The sequence below is a fragment of the Protopterus annectens genome, chromosome 4.part1 (assembly GCF_019279795.1).
Source record: "Protopterus annectens isolate FY-2018-M chromosome 4.part1, PAN1.0, whole genome shotgun sequence".
NCBI lineage: Eukaryota > Metazoa > Chordata > Ceratodontiformes > Protopteridae > Protopterus > Protopterus annectens.
In genome coordinates, this window is record NC_056734.1 from 645595019 (window position 1) to 645615371 (window position 20353).

Consider the following 20353-nt stretch of genomic DNA (forward strand, 5'->3'; position numbering starts at 1 on the left):
TTTGTGGTTACTATTTCAACAGTTGTTGTACCTAAGTTCTCAGCAGTCTTTTAACCCTATCATGGTGTCACTCTTGAAAGTACAGAAAGCATGCCGCTGATTGTTACTTGTGCAAGAAGTACACAAAAACATTAGGAACTCAGTGAGACATACCACACTTGAAGTACTTCAAGTTTTTCTTTTCTTTTCTCTCTCTTTTTGTTTCCCCGCACATTCTCATAAACAGTAGAAAATACCTTACAGGATCAGAAAGACTATTCTAACTTACTTTGGAAGATAGTAAGTGAAAGGAAAAAGAGAAGTAAATGGGGAAATGGCCATCTATAATTTTTCCCTGATTTTGCTTTTATGATAATAAATTATATCTGAAAACACTCCTTGAACTGTCATACTGAATTTTCTGATGTAAAAAATGTTTACCTTTTATTTAAAAGGTAAGGCCAAATAGATTACTTTGATTACTTAAGGCAATGCATTGAACATAACTTTTATTTTATTTATTCTGGCTAAAACAGTTTTCATATTACTGCTTTGCAGACTACCAAAATATGCTTTCTCCATTTCTTTTAATGAAGTCTAATGCAAGAATTAAACATGGCTTGCCAATATAGATGACAAGCCATTTCAGAGACGCAGGGTGATATATTTACTGGGAGCAAAAGAAAAGATTGCATAATTCTGATGCAAGAAATGCGTATAACAGGAGTGGATCAACTGGGGAAACAATGACTGGGGAGGCTGATCACTTTAAATCACCCGGCTGAAGGACCTCAAACTGTGGTAAATGCAAACTGTGGTAAATGCTGTCTCACCCTCACCCATATCAGGAATTCAGAGTTGTGACAGATGCTTTTTGTAATATTTTTGACAGACTCTGATGATGATGACTGCAGGAGTAAAGATTAAGCCACCCATTCCGAGTCTCTTCTGTTCTTATATGACATATCACCCACTGAGACATGTATCACAGGCTGGAGCAACTCATATAACTGTTTTGTACCAAGTTTATGTGTTTGAACTAAAACGCTTCCAGACACATTTTATTCTACAACACATGTCTGGAACAAATAAGGCTAACACCATATCGGTTAACTTGCTACTAAAACTAAATATAAACAATGGGAAATACAGACATTGGTTTGTGAGACTGTTACTATCTAGAATATGAAACAAGCTAACACTCCTGGTTAGAATGCACAGCTGTGCCTATTTTTAGGAAATCACTTGATGATTTATTTTGTCTGAAAGCCACTAAAATTCTTGGTGTGATATTTTCCTTTGATGTAATTTAAAACTTCCTGAATGTCTTTATATCTCAAAAACAGATGCCTTATTCTCGTATTACCCTCTTATGTTTGCACAATTTCAGCATCTATTATGGTTATGAAAGGACTTTTGAGCTGCATGAGTGAGGGTCTTGTGGAGTGAAATGAAACAGGTCTAGCACACAAAGAAGTCGGAGGTACAATTACCTTCCTACAAGGTGCTGGAATGTCAATACAAACACGTAAATCAAGGCATACATTCAGCTGCACCAGATATTGATTTCTTCCCAAGAAGAATCTACTATTAAAATACTTGTTTCAATTTTGCTATTACTATGTCTACAACACAATACTTGTAACCTTGTTCAATATCTCTACTGCAAACTCTGGTTAAGTTTTATAAAGAAAAAAGACCATGAAAATCTAAAACCATGATCGGGCATTAATTTTCTTATTCTGTGCTTAAGGTCATATTCTGGTCATAGCTAAATGGGTTGACAAAGAACAGATTTTCTGCTCCTGGTCCACTTTGAGATTTCTGCTGCTGGACTGACCTTAGGTCAGGCTTAACAGACACATACCATGAATTTCTTGATTGCTAGTGGATAATAAGCACAAACTATAAACTACCTGTGGCTAGAGTATATTTTCTTGGTATAGGTATATTTCTTTGTCTTTGCATCATACAAGGGTGCAGATGACCATGGGGACACACACAGACACTGTTAATAAAATAACTGTAGTTGATGGCAACAACTAAACTAAAGCTTACATTAAACATCCCTTCTTCACATATTACAACCATCAGCAACAGCACATGCCAAACATTAAAGTAAAAAAAAGAAACCTGAAAGGTAAAGAATAAACATTTTAAAATCATAATTACTCTGTAAATAAAAAAATATAGCACACAGTTCTGCCCAATAAAAAATCCATTCACCACATAAAAAGTCGCATGCTCATTGCTGTAATTACATTTACTTCTTGCCTACATTACATACTTTTACATCTAACAAAATCACCAGACACTTGGATGCCCAAACAGGACAAAATACATTTGTTTAAACTTTTTCAGTTTGGACCTTGGACAAAGTTGGAGTTATTGCCATATTTGACAAGAGCAAAGTGAGGATGGAAAAAGTTGGCAACTTTTGGTACAATGGAAGAGGTTAAGGAAGTCCTGATTTTTTCACTGCTACTGAACTCAACTGCCTCATCTACACAGTAATAATGATAAAAATAAAAAGAGTAAATCATGAAAAGAAAAACTCTCTACTCTTTTATGATGGTGCTCCCACTGGGGTCACACACTGTGTTGTTATTCTCAGTCACTTTCTGTAGTGCAGATACAAGTTAGAGAGATTTCACACAGAGGGGTAAAAGGCTAATTAATACATTAACAGAGTAGCTGTGCTTTGATACGTTCAAATTACACTCAGGAAATCTCATGATGTCTGATGATAAAAGGAAAGGAAGTACAAATGAAGGTGTAGTATGACTGAAAAAACTCTTGAATAATGATTAAGCAACAAAGGCAGTAATTCAGCTTGTAGAGAATATTATGGGATACCACCACAGTCCAGGTGAATAATATACTTGGATTGTGCCACAACAAGAAATCATTAAAAAAAAAAAGTCTGCGGACTGTGTTGTTTGAACAAGATCATTCTCAACAAGGGATTCAGGGAATCATTTTTGACTTGGCCTGTGTCACAACAGGACATCTGATAAATAAGTAAAAAAAAAGATTGTAGAATATGTTGTTTGAAGAAGAGCATAATGGCTGGGGGAATCATATTCTGCCAAAGAGCAAGCAACTTCAGAGCTGATTATATTAACTGAGAGGGAGAATGTGTAGGTCCCCTGCATGGGTGGAAGGGGTAATGGTATTAGTTATCTTTCTTTTTCATAGCTATTACACATTTTAAGGTGTTGTCACCTTGCTAAATGGGATTTTTTCCCTATCTAAATGGTATCTGCAATGTTGGTCCCCTTAATATTGGCTTATTGGCTTATTTTATAAAGTCATCTCAAACATTGTGTATATCAATATTATTAGAAAACTAGTTGTCCTTTTTATCACATAAGAACATCAGGCTGTCACAAATGAATTGTCAGTAATAATACATAAAGAAGTTTACTGCATATAATTACCTTCATACTCACTAAGGAACTGTAAGAACCACATTACAGTTAACACAGGCCTATTTTTAGGCTATGGACACAGTTTATTATGCACTACACCTAACCCTTCTGTGACCTTTTACTATCCCTCTATTTGCCAGATATTTCTGTTCAGTACTCATATTAATAGATATAAGTTCATAAGTTCATAGGTGTTTACTAGGCTAATGACCACAAGGGCATTTTTAAGTCTAGCCATGCATCACAAATCTCTGACAGGTTCTGATACCCTTGATAAGTGTAAGTAGGGGCTTGGGAGATGAAACATTTACAAGCAGGACCCTGGAAGATGAACAGGTGTCTGTCTGCATTAGAGACACAGGTGCCAAACCAGGGATTAATTTCCTGTTCCCTATCCAATTTTCCAGGTTGCATTTGAATTGGGTTAGGGAGTAACTCTGCTTCACATGGATGGGGAGCGTGTTCCAGAGATGGAGTAGTCTTTGGGATACATAATTATCTCTTCAGCAGTTCCTATTTATATCACAAGTAAGGTTTAAGTCTTTAGAATGGGTAATTCTGATGCTGTTTGTTTTGTGGATATGCAGGAGGTCCATCAGAGTGGGGTCTGACAATGCCCTGCATGTCAAGCATTTAGGAGGCAAAATACAGGGATAGAGCCTTGAGGCAGACTTCACAGGACATTTTACTTAAGCCCTGTATTCTTTTAGTGAGAAACCTTTGCGGAAGCTCCAATTATTGGATATGCCTAGTTAGGGACATACCAAAAGAGGCACTGTACTCAATGGTAGGTCTGATGAATGCCCAATACAGTAGAACAATGACTTCCTTGGACTTAGATGCCATACCTTTGTTTATAAGTTGCTCAAAATAAAATGATTTCCTCACAAGTGTAGACACGTGATGGTCAAAGGCCAGATTACTATCTGTGTATGTCCCTAAATCCCTGACTACTGGGTCAGCTCTAAAGGATGTACTGTAATATGATAGTTACCAGCAGTGGATGACTTCCCGAAGGACACTATAATGCATTTCTTAGCATTAGTTTTACTCCATGGCTCTGACACCAGTTGTTTACCTGTGTCAGCCCCTCCTGGAGAATATTTGTGTCAATGTTGGGTCTAACGAGGGTGGAGTATAGGGAGACAATGGCATCCTTAGATCTAGACACAGTCCCTTTGTTTATAAGCTGTGCAATTTAGAAGGACTTTCTTATAAACAATCAATGTGCTAGCTCCCTGGAGAAGATAACTTCCAAAAGGCCTTTAGTTTCAGACCACGATTTTGACATCAGTTACTTATTTGATAGAAACCCTGCTGTATGATGGCTATGTCATTTAGGGATTCAATGACTACTCCAGGCTTGTAGTCATCTGCAATCTTAGTCAGCCAGAGCCCTTTGATACTGGCTTTTACTTCAGAAAAGTAGATGCCAAATAAGAGAGTTCCTAGCACAGAGGGGACTTCACTGATGATTGGTCTCTTTATGGATGTAACTTCCCTGTTTAATAATCTGTGTCCTATCTGTGAGCTAGTTGGCAATCCAGTGGTTGTCACAAGGGCTTATTCACAGTTTAATTAGCTTTTCTACCATGCCTAATTGGGAAACAGTTTCTAAAGCTTTGGCCAGGTGAAGGTATGAGGTGTGCACTGTTTTGCCTTCATCCATTGCTTTGATGACCTTAACAAAAAAATCAACCAGGTTGAGTAAACATGACTTGCCCCAGACAAATCCAAACTGAGAGCGGTCCAGTGGAGGTTCCTTACATTCTGATTGATTAATTCCATGATATGTTGATAAAAATGTTCAGTAAAAAAATCAATGTACCTGAAATACTCCCATAAGGGAAGGCAAGCCCATCCCTTAAATTTATAAAAACTCTAAAGCCATAGCACCATGGGATAAATTATATAAACTTAAGGTGGAACCTCTCATTGAAAATAGCCCCTCATATGTGCTTCCTACACTTTGAATGATAGAAAATCAGTGAAGCTCACTCCCAGCTTGTCATTTCTGGCAAACTATAATTCAGCTAAATCACCTTCAGCAAACTATCATCTTAAAGACCAGCTAATAAGGGAAGTCCACACATATTGAAATGATCACAGTATATGGTAGATCACTTAGTTGTAATCCCATGTAGATCCTCAAAACAGATTTGAGGGGTGAACAGAGCTGCAATGATAGCCCCAGACGCTGTTACTGTTGAAAGAGAAGCCAGTGCAGGCAAATGTATGATGAATTTAGCAGGTAACTACAGCGCAGGTATCTTCTATGACCATGTTCTTGAAGGATATGAAACAGGTATCAACTTGTACCCCTTTACTCTCCTTAAAAAGTTCCATCATCAAACTGCCCAGGGGACTGTTAGTCTTTAAGAGGCAAAATATAATACAGATGGTGAGTAATTAGCTATGGTCCCTTTAATAACTATAATAAGTCTCCGTGCTGTGATCAGAGGAATCAAACAAATAGTCCATCCATCTAGTCTCTCAATAAAGGTTGGTATGCAACCAATAGTTGATTTCCAGGGTACAGAGTTCAAACAAATTGAAAGATGAACAAACTGACTGACAGACAGATCAGAAAATAATGCTGAGAAAATGGAAAGACTCCTCTGAAGACTGACAGACCCCCCCCCCCTTTCTGGAAGTAGAAGTAAGGCTATTTACATGTAACAGCTCTAAGTGTGGAAATCCACTGAGATGAGGTAATGATAATTTGAAACAACATTTTTCAGGCAGAAACTTTAAGTTCACCGAACCATCCAGTTCAAAGGAAAGACATAACAGCATGAAAATCACTAAATCTAGGCCAAAAGGTTCAGACAAATTAGTCAGTGGATGCCAGAGACCACAGATGGAGGATATATTACAAAATGGCTCTCAACAATCTACTCTGAACACTAGACTTGCCCTCTGCCATAGCATGATTTGAAGAAATGGCCCCAAACATGTGCAATGAAGGTAAAGAAGGTGAGACCAAGATTAAAAAGGTGCCTGAGACAGGCCAAACAAACATGAGGGATGCAACAACCTTTTCATGTCTTGATCTTATCCATATATATATATATATGGATTGTAAAGCATCTCTAAGGCCTCCACAGTGAGATCCTACAGTTACAACAGGAATTATTATAGTGCATTCATCACTGCTCCCCAATACTGCAATCTGGAGCAGCCAAAATTCAAATGCCCTTGAAAAGGGATATTTTAGACCACCACAAAATGATGAGAAGAAGCCTTGGATTTTCTAATATAAAATTTGCTAACAGATGAGGCTTGAAGGGGAAAGTAAAGTTATGTGAGCATAGCTACCTACCATAGTGATAGATACTTTTAAATTAGGATCAGTCCTGCATCAGCCAACAAGTGAGCCTGCTAATCCTGGGAGGATAATTAGGTCATCACCTAACTAATCAACATCTATCTGTCCTCTCCCCCAGGGAAGAGGAGGTTGACAGCCCTCTCAGGGAACGTGAATGGAAGCACCTGTCAATTAAACAAGATGGTGTTCCTCATACCCTGTCCCAACCATTAGATCTCTCAAAACGCCAGTAGAGGTTCTACAAGGGACTGGAGGGAGAAAACTTGTACTGTAAGAGTGATCCTAGTATTCAAACCTTCTCTTCGTCAAGCTGTCAAATGTGTAATTAGGGGCAATAGGCTCTAGCCACTCCCTTACCTCAACGATAACATTAATTCTATATTCTCCACACCCCTCCTTCCAACATAATGGGATTATAGGAAGAATATTTCTTCATCATTCCTCGAGCCTTGACATCCTTACTGTCATCAAACTCTCTATGCCCCTTATTTAACATAATAACGGACTTCTTTTACATACTTCAAATAAAGAATACTAAGGAACAGCAATGGCAATGCAATGCAAGTTTCTGTCCTCATGCCAAACCAGTGTCGTTCAACTTTACTATGTAGCACGTGGGCAGAGTAAAATGCATGTGATGTTACAGTACTAGTCCTATAGTATGTATAGAGGTGTGGCTTATGTATAACAGCAGCTGTAGGGGTTGTGTTAAGGCACAAGTACATGCAGTTATTGCTAGGGACAAGGCAAGCAGACTGTACAGAGAATGTGGATACTTAGGAGAACACCTAATATTGTTAATGCAATAATTACTCACTACTGGCCATTTAATGTTTTCTACAGAAGGTGATTAGCAGCAAAACCCTAGTTACCTTTAAATTATCTACCTATCTATCTATCTATCTATCTATCTATCTATCTATCTATCTACCTATATATCTGTCTGTCTCTCTAATCTATCTATCTTTCCTCTCTTTTCTTATTTTTTTTTTTGCATAAATATGTTCTTTTATTTCGTGCCTAGAAAAGTATGCTGATCTTTTAAAAATATTTCCACATATAGCCTGGGGAAACACATGCACAAAAGTAAGAAGACTGAACAATACCACAGTAAATAATAGTGATGTTGCTATGCCATTTATGGTTCAACATTCCCAACACGCTAAATAAAAATCAAATAACAGCTACATCATCTCAGGAGCATCCAAATATGTCAGTGCAGATTTCTATAAAGTTAATACCATCACAAGAAGAGCTAAATGTAGTCCAGAGGATGGTTGTCTGGTGCTCTTAATATTACTTTTCACATCTGAAAAGGTTAATAATCTTTATCCTATAGCTATAGCAAGCCTTAGGCATAGGCCAACTAGGTGGCTGCCTAGGTCACCGCTCTAGCAGGGGCGCTTTTCCAGTATTTATTTGGTGTAGCTAGACCAGGATGGGGACACCGGGCCTATGGCACCAGTTGACCTAAGGCCGCTCCTGCCTATAGCCCCAAGTTTGATTCCAGTTGCTATTTGCCTGCCATGTAACTTTGAGGAAATCACTTAACCACACAGCATTCAGGCGCTTTTGCTTCATGGACTTAACTCGTAAAAAAAAAAAAAAAGTAAACAGGTTGTAGGGAAAACAGTTAACAGGAATGCAAAGAGAGAAGTGATGAGCTATGTGGAGTTAGCAGTGTGACTGTTTTATTCAGTGACAAAAAATACACACACACACACACACACACACACACACGCATTCAGTATATATACATATATATAGTGCCTTTTTTAGGCAAGGCTCAAAGGACAAAACCACCACCGTAATAATATAAGCATACAAAATCTGAAGGTAATGCTACTCAATGCTCAAAGTCTAAACCTCAAAATGCACTCTCTCAAGGCACTCCTAAAAATGGAGAACATCGATATCTGTGCAGGAACTGAGACCTGGTTCAAGGCTCCAGAGAGCACCCCTGCAATACCAGGCTACAACTCTTACCACACTTTTCGGCCACCAAACCAGGACCGAGGCACTAAAGATGGAGGAGTGTCCATATTCACCAAGTATATTCATACCACCAGGCTAATTGCCCTACACAATGCATCTGAAATTCTACAGGTGCAACTAACACTAGGTAAGATTGCAATCCAAATTGTAGCTTGCGGAGATCCCCCACCATGCCCCAAGATTCTCACTACACCTTTATAAACATGCTGGAAAATATTAAGATACAACCAAACATCCTAATACTGGATGATTTCAACTACCCTGCCATTAATTGGGAAAACTACTCGGGTACCAGCACCTTTGGAATTCATAAATTCCAATGCCCTGGATCAATTAATCCATAGTCCCACCAGGGGCTCAAATATCCTAGACCTGGTCATTACCAACATGGGAGATCAATGCTCCACACCAGTGGTCACCCCCTCGTTGGTCAGGTCTGACCATAAGCTAATCATCCTTGATGTCCACATCCCACCCCTACCCCCCAGTAGGGAAACCTTCATAAAAAACTTCTCCAAAGCCAACTTCATGCTACTCAAGTCAGAAGTGACACGCATCATGACACCCATGCAAATGGGAATTGAAAGTTTGACTGCTGAATCCTACACTAAGGCACTGTACTTGCACATCCACTCGTGCATGAAACGTGCCATTCCATATAGTACCCAGATGCTCTCCTCCAAAAAAGGAAGCCAATCTGGTGGTCCCCTGCCATAAACAAACTATACAACAGATGGAAGAAACTATTGCAGAAAAGAGGAAAATCCCAGGATACAAAATACTCCCTTACCAGCCTCAGTAAGAAGCTGAGATCCCTCATAAAATCCTCCAAAGCTAGTTACGAAAATAAAATTGCCAAAGATTCCAAGGACAACCACAAGACATTCTATAATTATGTTAAGTATCTAAATGCCAATGCTCAGATCTCCTCTGACCTATAAGAGAATGGCATTAAATATACTGATCCCAAGGATATTGCCAATATCCTGGCAGATCGATTCAATGCCAACTTCACCCCCTTGTCACCCCCTAAAGGGCCCATCTCAATATCAAAAGATTGCCAAATTCCAGTAAACAAGGACACACAGGTAAAAAACGCACTCTCCAAAGCTAAGAATACAGCATCCATGGGACCAGACGACATCCTGGGCTGTGTACTACATGAACTACAAGATGAACTGGCACCTCACCTAAGTGTCATGTTTAATCATAGCCTCACATCAGGCTTCATGCCTAATGAGTGGCGCACAGCTACTGTTATCCCTCTACACAAGGAGGAATCCATCTTGGATCCCGGGAACCATCGCCCCATCAGTTTGATGAGCCTGATCTGCAAAGCCATGGAGCGCATTATCCTGGAACTTATAAACAAAGACATTGGCAACCTTCAAACACTGGACCCCACCCAGTTTGGTTTCGTAAAGGGCCTATCTTGTCTCCTCAACCTGACTGACTTCTTTGAATCAGTCTCCAGAGCCATGGATGAGGGTAAGGAGGTCCACACAGCCTATCTGGACCTCTTCAAGGCCTTCGACACCATCTCCCACTTTGTAATCATAGATAAACTTACTAAGCTGGGCATTAATCTCTACATCACTCGATAGGTTGCCAACTGGCTTACTGACAGAACCCACACTGCAAAAGTAGCTGACTCAAAATCCAACTCAAGACAAGTGACAAGTGGAGTACCTCAGGGTTCAGTCCTGGGACTGCTCTTGTTTGGCATCTACTTCTCTGAAGTACAGGCCAGCACTAAGGGACTCTGGCTAAGAAAGTCTGCAGATGACTGCAAACTGGGAGCCATTATTGAATCCCCAAATGTTGTGGATATTCTACAAAAGGGTCTTACAGAAACAGATGCTTGGCACCAGAGCCATGGGCTCAAGCTAAATGCCAAGAAATGTATAGTTATCCCCTTTGGTAAAAACCATGTACCCATGAATTACCACATAAGTGGCAGTACACTAAACACAAGAAGTGTGATAAGGGACTTTGGTATATACCAAATGGGGCATTGTACTCTATAACAGGTCTAATGAGGGATGAGTACAGTGGGACAATGACCTCCTTTTTTCCTCCTAAGTCCCTTATCCACAACAAGTGTGATAAGGGACTTAGGGACACAGGTGAAAATAAAGTTTTATGGCATTTTATTCCACGTGGATGTTCTCTGCTTGCTTGTTTTTGGATACATTGCCACAACAGTCAGGAAATCCTTCTCTGTGGCACACCTCATCATTAAGGGATTTTCATCCAGAAAAAAGGAGATCATTGTCCCACTGTACTCACCCCTCATTAGACCTGTTATAGAGTACAATGCCCCATTTGGTATATACCTCACAAGACATCTGCAACAACTGGAAAGGCCACAGAAATACCCCACTAAAAGAATTACAGGCCTAAACAAGATTCCCTTTGCTGACCGTCTAAAAAATTCCAGCTATACTCTGTCACATATCACCTACTCAGAGTCGATCTCTGCTTAACATACAAGGCCATGGCAAACCCAGAGCTGTTGGACATGCTACACTTAAAGAAATCCCAATCCCTCACATGCTCCAGGGTTCTAAACCTGGTCATCACAATGAATAAAACATGCTGGAGGGATAGGTCCCTGACCCAGAGACTTCCCATACTCTGGAATAGACTGCACATACATGTCAAGCTGAGCGCCTCTTTGGCCCTTTTCAAAAGGAACCTTGATGATTGGACGGGAGATAGGAAATTCACCCCGGGGATCATGTCAGTCACGCTGCTAGACAGGAGACTAGGGAAATAAATATTCTGGGAAGAAATAGCCAGGGAATTGTTATGGCTAGGCTTGTATATGCCATAGGGCTAATAGCCTAGTACCAACCTATGAACCTATATGTATATATATATATATATATATATATATATATATATATATATATATATATATATATGTGTGTGTATGTATATATATCTATATAGTGCGCACAGCTATACTGCTTATATAGATGGGTTCTTTCTAATGGTCACAAAATACAAAGTTACAGTTCTGTGTCACAAGGATGTCTGACTCCCACAAATGATATGTTCAGAAGACTTATGTTTCATGCTTCCATCATATTGTGCAATCCTTCAGCAATGAACCCTATGATGAATATCTCCCTGGACCTTTCCTTTCTGAAACTGCTGGATTTCAGCACCAGTAGCACCTCTGAGAATATTACTTGACAAGTCCCAGGAAAATGTTACCAAATCTTTGGATGTCTCCACTGCTCACCTACAACACCTTCTAGCAATCTTCTTAGTCTTATTAGGGCAGACATGGCAAAGACATTGGTACAAAGGCCTATTCTAAAATAGCTCCCACCCACCATATCCCCCCATTGGATCAAACTCCCAGATGAAATTTGCAAGGAATATACTCTATTTGGTCATCAAATGAAACTGAGAGATTGTCTTACCTTAGTTTATGACTGCTTCAGGGCTAATGCATAAACATGACAGTCCCTTGGCTGAGCTCTTCTCATTTGGTTGCTTTTTTGTACACAATCTATAGTCCTGCATATATCAGCACTGGTAACTAGAGCTTAAATATTATAAGTTAGACAGCTGTAAGTGCTAGTATGAATCCTGTCCAGAACATGATATTGATATTTTATATCTGCTTACTTTCATGCAATTCTTTGTATACAATATAATATACCCTCTTTTGGCTGCAACTTGTCTAAAACTCAGCATTAGTTTTCTGCATATGCGTAACTTTAAACAGTTCTGTTTTTATCTTGAGCCCATGTCATAGCTGAAAATGTACTTAGACTTAGCTTTCATAAGTATTTAAAAATAAATAAATAAAATCATTAGTTCCCACATATTCCAAGCCGCGGTGGTACGACAGTAGCGTTGTTGCCTCACAGCAAAAGGTTCTCCTGTTCGATTCACGGCTGGAGTGCCTTCTGTGTGGAGTCTGCATGTCCTCCCCACAGTCCAGTGGCCTCCGAAAGACATACGTGAATGGGCATGCCTTCACTGAAGGTTGGGCATCGGGCTGGCAACTCGGCACACTTGCATGATCACTATACGACTCATTCTTGTATGGGTTAGTCTAGGAATCATTTTCATCATCATTAAACTCTTCCCTCCCTCTTTCTCCTACACCTAATGCCTCAAGTAACCAAATCTGTCACACCAGCAATCTACTTTGCTGTGCCTAGGTTTACCTGTCTCCTTGTCCCCAGTGTCATACCTGCTTGCTCCTTGCCTCCAGGGATGCTAACCCTACCTGGCCATTGTCTTCCTGTATTTGTCATCTTTCTGCATATACATTTTCTTAATTTGTTCTTCTACTTCCCTTCTTTTTAGGCCCCTGTTCCTCCCCTTCTATATGCTTCGACTTGCTCTCACTTTGATTGCGCCCTCATTCTATATTCCTGCCTGTAATCATCAACTACTGTCTGTTCCTGTCTCTCTACCATGCAGCAGTGCCACCATGTTTGGTAGCTAGAAAAAAGAAGCGCTGTTTATAAGATACCAGTGCTTCCATAATGGCATTGAACAGAGTACATTATTTTACAAATGGAGCCCATGACTTGGTATGTCCCATTGCATCTCAGCCTACACTACTGCGGCTCCTTACTCAAATACTGTTCCCTCCTTCCCAACTTCTTTCTCCTCTTGTTCACTTACTTTATTCTACTTGCCCCATGTCCTCTTATATGCTGCTTCACCTATATTCAACTGAATCATTGGACAATGAGTTACATTTGGTTGATTTTTCTAAACTAAACAATAATTAAATATCACAGAAAAAAATACAATAATAAAAGAAAAACAAAAACATTTTTGCATGGGGACGACCTGCACAGTACAAACTTATATATACCAACTGCACAGACACACAACAGTGTGGAGGGCAGACAGTAACAGTACATAGTATGTCTAGTATCTCTACTAGGTGCACCATGGTAGCTCAATTCTAAGATTTCTGACACAAAGCTATAGGGTCCAGGGATTAATCTTGACTTGTGGTCATTGTTTTGTGAAATTTTGCATGCTAGCCCTGAGTCTGTAAGCTTTTCTAGGTACTCCACTTTCGTCCCACCTCTCAGAAACATCCTATTTTACTGCCTGCATTCAGGAAGAGATTAACAAGGGGGAAGATACAGCTGCAGCTCCAGGCCAAAGTCTGAAATAGGTCCTCTTACTTCCACTCACAATTTATTATGAAATCCTGTGCTCCTGACACACAAAATAAATTGGCCTTTGATATATTTCTAGCACAAGGTCCAAGAAACCCATAATCTAAGACTGGCTGCACTAAACTATGTATTTGTTTTTCAGGAAGGGTAATATGTGAACTGCACTGCAAAATGAAGCAAAGAAGACATCCGTCTGAAGTTCACCAAATCTCCCACCACAATATCAAAACACTGAAACTGATAACATTATAACCACTGGTTAAAAACATCCAGGACTTGTAAGGAATAGAGAGAGCATACCATGCTACCATATAACAGCAACATCGCAAATTATAAAGGAGTAAAAATCACTTTAAAGTGATGAAGCAGCTACTTAGAAACAAACGATCTCAAGATTCAGGAAAAAGTGAAGAAAAAATATATCAATATTTCTTGACAGTGTAATACAATACATTTGTGCACAGGTACATATATAATAATGCACACTCACACACATACATATACATATATATATGGATGCGTGCGTGTGTATATATGATTTCCAAATGTTTACACTGTCCTTTGACACCTCTGCATTTCATCTGTATGGTCCATCTGTATCCAGTACTCATAAGTGTGTGGTTCCAATCGTGCCTGCGGTCCTATCAGTGATACACATGCTGTTCATAGACATTTATTTACCTGATTGTGAATGGGCATATATTGGCCTTTAATTTACAGATAATATATTTTACAGACAAAATTATTTGAAAATGTGCTGTTTTTAGGGAAGCAATGCTCTAAAGTTCATAGCTTCACAGTATAGTGATACTGTGTTCTAGGTCAAAGATGAGCTAACACAAATTCCTTCAAATCAAATGAAATGTCAAGTCACTAATCTATTGGTCACTGCTCAACACAATTTTTAACCAGGCAAATTTCTTACAATTGCCTGACATTTGAGGAAATCTTGTCCAAATACTGGGAATAATTGCTTAATGAATGTGCCTCTATTAGTGGTGTGGTTTACATGGATGACAAATTCTGTGAAACTACGGAGAAGTCATTTGCAGACTGTATAAACATAAGTCCCATGCAAGGCTGTTGATTCTTCAGTTTTCATAACACTAAATTCAAAACAGTTTTCTCCTTTTAAGCTATAAATTAATGCTTTATGGTCTGCATCCAATCAATGAGGTTGACAGCCCTTGTTTTTTATCAGTACTATTCTCTTAATAAATTTTCATAGGACTGATTCTATGAGATATACCTCAGTTTGTAAATATGTGCAGAAATGTGTACATCACTTAAAGATATGTTGTATTAAGATTTTGCACAATCTACACAGAATGGGTCTATATTAGATAAACAAAAGTTTATCTAAACAAATGCTGCAATGATCGAAAATCCAGGACCTCGATATGGTTTTTGTGAGATTGTGGTACAGTGAAGACCGGAATATTTGCCCTTTCCTCACTGTAGTGTGATCTTGGAGTTGGAATAGATATTTAGTGGGGGGTGTGGGGGGGCGTAGCCCCCACAATTGAGAGTTTGAGGTCCAGGATTTTCGATCATTGCAGCGTTTGTTTAGATAAACTTTCATTTATCTAATATAGACCCCACAGAACCATACTTTACCTGAAGTTGAACAATCTGAACATCAAACATAAATTTTGTTAGGCTTATTCTTATTAACTGCAATGCTGGTCTTATGTTTAATTTGTGCTGGATGAGAAAGCCCAAGCCTTCTATATGTTTAACGACTTCCAATTCCTGTTGATTAACACAAATAAACTTTAATACTTGTTGACTGCCCCTCAGCATAGGTTCATAGAGGTGTAGAGGCTAACAACCAGTATGCCTTTTATAAGCCTAGTCTTGAATCCTATATCTCTGATGAGTTTTCTTACCATTGATAGGTGTAAGCAGGGGCACAGGAGATGAAACATTTACAAGCAGGGTCCTGGGAGATGAACTATTTACAGGCTGCCTGTGTCCATTGGAGACATAGGTGCCAAACCAGGGATGAATTTTGTGTTCCCCATCTGATTATCCAAATTGCAATTTAATTGGGTTAGGGAAGAACTCTGCTCACATGAATGGGAAGCCTGTTCCATAGAAGGAATAGTATCTGGGATACATACCTGTCTCTCCAGCAGGTCCTATTAATATCACAGTAAAAGGTTTTAATCTTTAGAATTTCTGGTGCTGTTTGTTTGCAGATACGCAGGAATTTCATCAGAGTGGAGTCTGCCAATGCCTTGCATGCCAGGCATACAACTCCCCTCAATAACCTTTAGGAGACAAAATACAGGGATAGAACCTTGAGGTGGCCTGCACAGGACATGCTACTTAAGCCTGTATTCTTTTAGTGAGGAACCTCTGTGGGTAATCCAACTATTGGATATGTCCAGTTAGGTACATTCCAAAGGGGGTATTGTACTCAATGATAGGTCTTATGAATGCCAAATATAGTGGTACGATGACTTCCTTGGACCTAGATGCCATCCCTTTGTTTAAAAGTTGCACAACATAGAATGATTTCCCCACTATTGCAGACATGTGATGGTCAAAGGCTAGATTACTGTCTGTGTGTGTCCCCAAGTCACTGACTATTGGGTCATCTCTTAGGGGTGTGTTGTCAATATGATAATTACCAGGGATGGATGACTTCCTGAAGGATACTATTATACATTTCTTGGCATTTAGTTTTAGTCCATGTCTCTGACACCATTTGTTTGCCTGTGTCAGTTCCACCTGGAGAACATTTGGGTTGGTGTGGGATTCAATGACAGCTCCTAATTTGCAATCAGCTGCAAATTTAACCAGCCAGGGGCCAATGATGTTGGCTTTGACTTCTGAGAAGTAAATGCCAAAAAAGAGCGGTCCCAGGACCAATCCCTAAGGGACTCTGCTTGTGACTGGGCTCTTTGTATAGGTGGACTCCCCAATTCTGACTTCCTGGGTCCTGTCTGTGAGCCAGAAGGCAATCCACTGGGTTACATAAGGGATTGTGTCAAGTGCCTTGACCAGTTCAAGGTTGGCATTGTAAACCATTTTGCCCTCATCCATTGCTTTGCTGACCTTTTCAAAGAAGCCATTCACACTGAGTAGGCATGACTTGCCCTTGATGAAACCAAACTGGGTTGGGCCTACTGTCTAGAGGTTTTATATGTCATTATTGAACATTTTCATGATAAACCATTAATCTAGCTACTTACAAATTTTAAGAGTCCTACAACAGAAGGAGTTTTGAGATGACTGTTTTCACACCAGTAAAACGTTTTCTTGATTTCTTACCAACAGAAAGCTCATGTTCACATTTGGTATCAGGCACCACAAATGCTCATTTTAAGTTGTTTGCATTTCGTCTTGTACAATTTTAATTGATGTTAATGGGAATATCTGAATAGTCTAGACACATGCCTTTTCCTCCTCAACATCATCTTAAAACTGTGTCTCATTATAGACTAAATATTTGCAAGCATTTTAGACATTAAGTGTTGCCCTAGTGCTTTTAAATATAATTCACTAAAATGCACCAGTGTATCTCAGGGGATAAAGAGAAACAGCACACAGTCAACTTAAAAAGTCAGCTATGATTTTTATAAAAAAATCAGGCTTATGTGGGTTGCAGATAATTTTTGTGCCATTACTACACTGACAGCTGGAGATAAGAGAACAACCAAGGCTAAATGTTTTGAACTGTCAAATGGTACAGATGCTTAGTTATGTTTTATTTTATTTTACTTTTTTAATTTCTTCAAGCCTTTTGGGTTCATGAAATTAGTATTATTTCAATCTTTGATGTCAGTCAGAAGTGCTCTTCGCAGCATCCTGCAATGTGACCAGTACTGACTCCTTATGATTGTAGATTCTGTTTTATAAGACTCATTGCTCCTACTACTATTGGGACTGTCTGGATATCTTTCTTCCACACTGCTCTCATTTCTGCCTGCAAATCCTGATATTTTATGACTTTGTGTCTCTCTGTACGCAAGGCACTGTAGTCACTGGGTGTGACAATTTCAATGATCAATGCTACTTTTGTTTTCTTTTCATAGACCACTATATCCAGTTTTCTAGTATCTGTCTTTAGAACTCTTGGCAATGGGTGATCCCATGTGATGTAGGGTCTATATTATATAAACGGAGTAAAATCTCGACTCACCTTTGATCAACCTCTTTTTTCTGAAGCTGCACAACACTGAATGGCCAAATCACCGATTTATTTCCAAGGGAAAGAAATTCGTTGGCCGTTTTGTTAAATCTGTCTTTTTCCCGACTGTAATGCAATCTCAGAGTTAGTATATTTAGTTAAGGGGGTGTCGGGGCAAAGCCCCCTACTTTTAAAGTGTTTGTTTTAATGTGGTGCACTTTTGGGCTACCGATTTCTTTCACTTGGAAAGAAATCTGTGATTTGACGGTTTGATGTTGTGCAGCTTTGGGAAATAGGGATCGATGAAAGATGAGTCGAGATTTTACTTTGTTTATATAATATAGACCCATGATGTAGAATTCATCATTTTCTATGATGCTTTGTGGCTGATGCTTCCAGTGTTTTTCAGCCACTTCAATATCATAATGTTTGCACAATCCTCAGTGCAACAGTCTTGCCACATTATTAGGCCTTTCAGTATACAGTCCTTCTGTCATTAGTATGGCACAACCAGCAACGAGGTGTGCAACTGTTTTCAATTCTGTTTTACAAAACCTACATTTGTCTGTTTCTCCCTCATATTCGATGGACTTTGTAAACCAATGTGTACATAGCCCACTATCTTGGGCTGCCAATATTAATCTTTCATCTCTTGGTTTGAATTCACCTCTCCTTAATAATTCTTGTGTTCATTCCTTATCAATATGAGAATCTTCCAGATGTTTTCTATACTTGAAACTATGTTTATGTATTTTCTACATTTCTTGCCTTCTCATCTGGTCTTCACCTTTTATTCTTTCTTTTGTTTTTTTTGGCACATTCAGTTGCTACCTGTTTTTTTGGCACATTCAGTTGCTACCTGATTTTGATCTACTTATGGTATGATTTCCATTCCTGCTTGATGCCAATATGCTTCTGCTAGACTAAACAGAGAAGTAATTTTACATTTATTCTCCTCGTGTTTCAAAACTTTCACTATGTTTGGGTCTTGTGAGGTCAGCAGATATGTGTACAGTCCCACGATTGCAGATGTATAAATATAATCAATTTCAAGGAGGCTCATCCCTCCTTTGGAACGGGGAATATATAATCTTGGAATGCGCTGATTTTTATAAAACATTTGATGAGCATGAAGCATCCTTCTTGTTTTCCTGTCTAATCTATCTAACATGTTTTGGGGCCAGTCAGTCACTCCAAAACTGTAAGTTAGGGCAGGAAGAGCAAACTGGTTTACAGCTTGAATTTTGTTCCTAGATGTCAACACTGTTTTCAGGTTTAATTTAAGTCGTCTAAAGTATTCCTAAGTTTAATTCACATTTCTTCATGTTTTATTGTTGATCCTTCATCAGTTCTCAAGTATTTATATACTCCCTCTTACTCAAGTTCATATTCTTGCCCCAAATTATTTTCTTGGTGTTGGAGATTTCCTGCTTTAAAGGTTCCTTTTGATCATTTATCAAGACCAAATTACATTCTTATATCATCTGAAAAAGTTTTGACAACTTGCACTGTATTATCCGTTTGATGTGTAATAAGGTCTAGGATATTTATTCCTCCCACTAAAAAATGAGTAAGTTGTTCAAAATTGTTTACAGTATTAGATAACATTCTGATGTAACAGACAATGTTTTCTAATATATATATATATATATATATATATATATATATATATATATATATATATATATGGGTATGTAGAGTCTCCCAATATTAATAGCAAGCATAGTGAGATCCAGTAGGTCTGCTGGTTTAATTAAGTAAGTCAAAATAGTTAACAGTGTTCATTCTGGGAGTTCTGTTAAAAAGCAATAGTTTGTAGAATTGTGTCATTGCTAACATAATCAAAATTTATTTTTGTACATTATTTGAATTAGCCTGCTGGCTGTCAAGCTGTGCAAAAGAAAAAAAAGAAAAAAAAACAAAAAAACAAATACCCTCTGCAGAAGTCAAACACTTTTAAGACAAGGATATTTTAACAAAGCCCAGAATATTCTGATCTGGTGAGTCCCCCCTGTTTTTATTTTCTTCCCTATCTCTGCCCACAAGAGTAGCAGTTAACATTGTATTACTACAGGTCACTGTTCCCATTGTTTTCATATATCGTATAAAAGCGACAATCTGAGGCATTCTACATCTAGCAGCATTAAACAATAAAATACTGTTATACTGCCTCCCAGTGTGTGGGTGTGTGTGTGTGTGTGTGTGTGTGTGTGTGTGTGTGTGTGTGTGTGTGTGTGTGTGTGTGTGTGTGTGTGTGTGTGTGTGTGTGTGTGTGTGTGTGTGTGTGTGTGTGAGAGACTATGTGTGTGTTTTC

General features: G+C 38.8%; 1 protein-coding gene across 2 annotated transcripts in view; it reads right to left on the bottom strand.

The window, feature by feature from the left end:
* The window catches only part of EPHB1 (EPH receptor B1), a 1597777-nt gene that overhangs the window by 95195 nt on the left and 1482229 nt on the right, over positions 1 to 20353 (bottom strand). The gene's annotated exons all lie outside the window — the stretch shown is intronic.